This window comes from Eschrichtius robustus, chromosome 11 (assembly GCF_028021215.1).
Source record: "Eschrichtius robustus isolate mEscRob2 chromosome 11, mEscRob2.pri, whole genome shotgun sequence".
Taxonomy (NCBI): domain Eukaryota; kingdom Metazoa; phylum Chordata; class Mammalia; order Artiodactyla; family Eschrichtiidae; genus Eschrichtius; species Eschrichtius robustus.
In genome coordinates this window covers 45,624,904-45,629,143 of record NC_090834.1, presented here as the reverse complement: position 1 = coordinate 45,629,143, position 4,240 = coordinate 45,624,904, and the positions used below count along the sequence as shown (strand labels likewise).

At 36.1% G+C, this 4,240-nt stretch overlaps 1 pseudogene; it reads left to right on the top strand.

Annotated features, from left to right (window-relative positions):
* Nucleotides 1-3,542: 3,542 nt before the first annotated feature.
* On the top strand, nt 3,543-3,839 carry LOC137772189 (protein kish-A pseudogene; annotated as a pseudogene).
* Nucleotides 3,840-4,240: the final 401 nt, after the last annotated feature.

The following is a 4,240-nucleotide window of genomic DNA, read 5'->3' as shown; positions in this document are numbered from 1 at the left end:
AGCTAAAGACAAAATTACCCAAGCAGGTAAAAGCAAATAAGTCCACTCCCGGATATGTCATAATCAAGCTGGTGAAAACAAAGCTAAAAGGAAAACCTTGAAATAAGCCATATAAGGATGAGATAGTTCCACATAGGGGGAATAATTTTTGAATGAATGCTGACTTTATCAAAAATATATAGTCCAGAAAGCATTGGAAAACATCATTAAAGTCTTGGAAGGGATTTATTATCAAACCATAGTTTCAGACAAAGCAAATATATCCATTGACACTGAAAATGGAATAGACTAATTTTTATATAAAATGCAATGGAGAATTCATTTCCATTGGATCACCACTATAGGAAATTCTGAAGGAAGTTCTTCAGGCTGGAAATGAGGAGAATCAAAAATGGTAAATGTTTAGTATTTTTTCTTTCTTATTTCTTTAAACTACATAGGATTGTTTGAAACAAAAAGGATTGTTTTCTTTTCTTGTTTAGAATGTATGTTAGTATAATAGAATCTAGTATTGTAAAAAGAATGAGAACAGTAGATGAAGGTCTATTTTAATTAAAGGTTAACACATTTAATTAATACAATATTAACTACAAAGTGACTATGAAAAGTTAGGGATGAAAGAGATCACCTCAGATCTGACAGACACTGAGAGAATAAAACAATGATACTGTGGATAATTTTATGCCAATAAATTTGACAATTAAGATAAAATGCATAGGTGATATAAACATTTATGGTAGCATAAGATGTCCCTCACAACAAAAATTTGACATCCATCCATGGACAAAAGTGTTTTTTGAGGAAGCTGTGGGTACAACATCATACACCAAGGGGCCAGGGAGGAATCTGGGCCACCCATGCATTGGGAAACTGGCAGCCAGACTTTGGTCCTGGATGTGGACCCTGCAGTGGTTCATGAACCAGCTCCAGCTTCTCTTGAACACAGCACAGGAGCCCCTGGAAAACAGTGACACAGACAATTGCCCACAGATGACAGCCTTTGTAGAAGTCCAGGTTTCTAGAGGAAAAGTTCCAGCAGACCATTTGAGGAAAACAGAAAATGAGTTTGGATGCTTTGGAGATAGTAAGAGGAACCGTTTAACTTTACATGCCTCACACCTCCTCCAAGAGGACACAGCTTAGGGTCAAGAGAGATATTCCTCATCCTGTGACTTCTTCCTCAGAACAAAGAGAAAATGTGTGAGTGGGTTGGCTTCCCCATCTATACAGGGTGCTGCCAAAGGGGCTCATTTTTCTCACCCCAATCCAGAATATCGAATCATGAGCTACATGACACAAGGGCAGGTGTATGCCTAGAAGATCTGAGAAGGCCTCGGAATCCTTACCAGTGCTATAGGAAGTATTTCTCTCCTGAGGTCAGTCAGTAAAGACTGGAGGAGGTGGCTGATATTTCAAATATAATCAGCAATGCAACACTTCAAAAACATGAAATAAAATCAAGGAAATATGACACCAAAGAATCAAAATTTACCAATAACTAACTTCATAGAGTTAGAGATGTGCATTTTACCAGATAAACAATTCAAAATAACTATTTGAAGAAAATTCAGTGAGCTACAACACACACACACACACACAGAAAGATAATTCAATGAGATCAGAAAAACTACACATGATCAATATAAGTTTAACAGAAGTATAGAAATCACTTAAAAACTCAAATGGATATTCTGAAGCTGAAGAAACAATGAATGAAATGAAAACTGCCATAGAGATCATCAACAGCAGACTTGATCAAGCAGAAGACAGAATCAGTGAGACTGAAGGTAGGAACTTGAAATTACTCTCCTTGGAGTGGACAAATAAAAAACAAGAAAAAAGAGTGAGGAAAGCTTACATGATCCATAAGACAACATCAAAAGAACCAATTTGTAAATTATTGGAGTTTCAGAAGGAGAAGAGAAGAAAAAAAGGGAGAAGGGAGCAGAGAATTTATTTAAAGAAATAATGACTGAGAAGTTCCCAAATTTGGGGAGAGATTTAGATAACAAATTTCATGAAGCTCACAGATCACCAAAGAAAGTCAATTTAAAGATATCCTTTTCAAGATATATCATAATAAAACTGTAAACGTTGTGGAGGTGATATAAGACAACTAACTACCATGCACTTTTGACAAAGCATAACGTGGAGCAACCACTTTGGCTAAGGGCTGTTTTGTTGTTGCTTGCTTTGTTTTTTTCTTAAATAATCTTGAACATACATCTACCAGATGACTCAGGAAACCTATATATTTGTCCAGGAGTATTGAAAAATATGTTTACAAAAATATTTGTACAAGAATTTTCATAAAAAGCTTTACTCATAAAAACCCAAAACTAGAACCAGCCCAAGTATCTATTAATAGGAAAATGACTTAAACTGTAGTATATTTGTGTACTGGAAATCTAATCAGCAATAAAAAGGTACAAACCACTGATACATGTGGAAATAAGACTAAATCTCAAGTATTCAGCTGTCTTTAAGTTACCTTATCAAAATATGCATACTCTACTATTCATTTTTATGAAATTTTAGCAAAGGAAAGCTAAATTTTGGTGGGGAAAAATCAGAAATCTGATTATCTCCAGCTCTGCAGAGGAGAGGGGAAGGGAGCTCTGATTTACTTTGAAGTATTTGTCTATTTCCATGGTATAAATACTACCACCATGCCCAATTTCACTTTTAACCTTCATACTCCCTGTGTTCTAATTGAATCAGGTAATTTGCTTAGGCTCTCCCTAACCTTGAGTCTTTTGGCCGTTTCATTTTCCTTACCTGTTCACAAACCATCTCTGCTAGTCAATGTTTATTGATCATCTACCATGTACTACTTTCAATGTCAGTCAACTGGAATGTCTCTCTCCGAGAAGAGTCACAAAAGGTAATGCTTCATTAATGTTTTTATCAAGTTGGATAAAGTAACCAGGTTCTTCTATGTCCTACCTTGCACCTTCATGTACCACTATTCTTAGGCAACTTTGTATTAGTTATAGGACAAGCCTTTTCTTTCCAAAACATCCACAATCCCCTGAAAGTTGGTTCTATGATTCTGAGGTAAAAACAACCTATTCTTTTTTCTTATTTGAGTCAACCACAGAAGGCACTCAAAACATGTTAGTTGATTTGAATTAGTTTGAATTAAAAAATACATATGGAACATATGTTGTGTGCAGGGTTAGATACAAGGTCTGCAAGGAAGTTTGAACTATGTCGGCACTGAAGCTTATAATGAAGTACAGGGGAAAGGGAATTCTAAAAATAATTTAAAATATAAGGTAGCATATGCTTTGCTCCAAATGAATGGTATAAACAATAAGTACTAAAGACTTATGATGGCCAGGATTTGAAACATCTGTGATTGATTTTTTTTTACAACTTTGACCTAACTCAACTGGACTGAAAAAAATGTTTTTTTCTAATTCAGAACAGCTGTCTATAGTTAAGTCACATAGTAAGAATGCCCTGGACTCAGTGATGAAACCATATTAAAATAACACTTGCAGACCGCGGAAGGAGCGAGAAAGGCAAGCCGTACCTGCATGCCTCTTCCGCCCCTGCACGCCTCTTTCGCCCCGGGCCCAGAAGGGAGATGTGGCCAGGGCTTCGCCAGCCTCACTAGGTCTGCCATTTTCAATTTTCAGAGTCTGTTGACTGTAATCTTGCTGCTTCTATGTACCTGTGCTTATATCCTATCCTTGGCACTCAGCCTCCTGGACAGAAATAGAACTGGGCTGTTGGGTATATTTTGGAAGTGTGTCAGAACTGGTGAACGGAACAGTCCTTATGTTGCAGTATGCTGTATTGTGGTGGCCTTCAGCATCCTCTTCATACAGTAGCTTGGAAAAATGCCAGAATTCAGTTGCCATCAGATTTAAATATGAAAAGAATAAAAGACTTATCTTCAGAAAATAATGGAAGGAATGGTTAACCCTTTTATCTCTGAACATTGAATGAGATAAATTTTCAGCTGCTGTTCTCTACTTTAGTTATTGGACCAATGTTCTATATAAATAATTAGGATGTAACCATTTAATACTCAGAGTTTAAATATGTCTGTAACAATCAACCTCAGTACTGTCACTACAATATTACATTCTGCATATATCATTCTGCTGTGTCAGATACCAGTTTTTAGTGAGGTATCTTTAAGGCACATAGGAGAAAACAAAATTGGTAAATTATTTAAGTTCCTTTCACTGTGATTTGGAAACGATAAATCTTTATAGAATGAGACTTT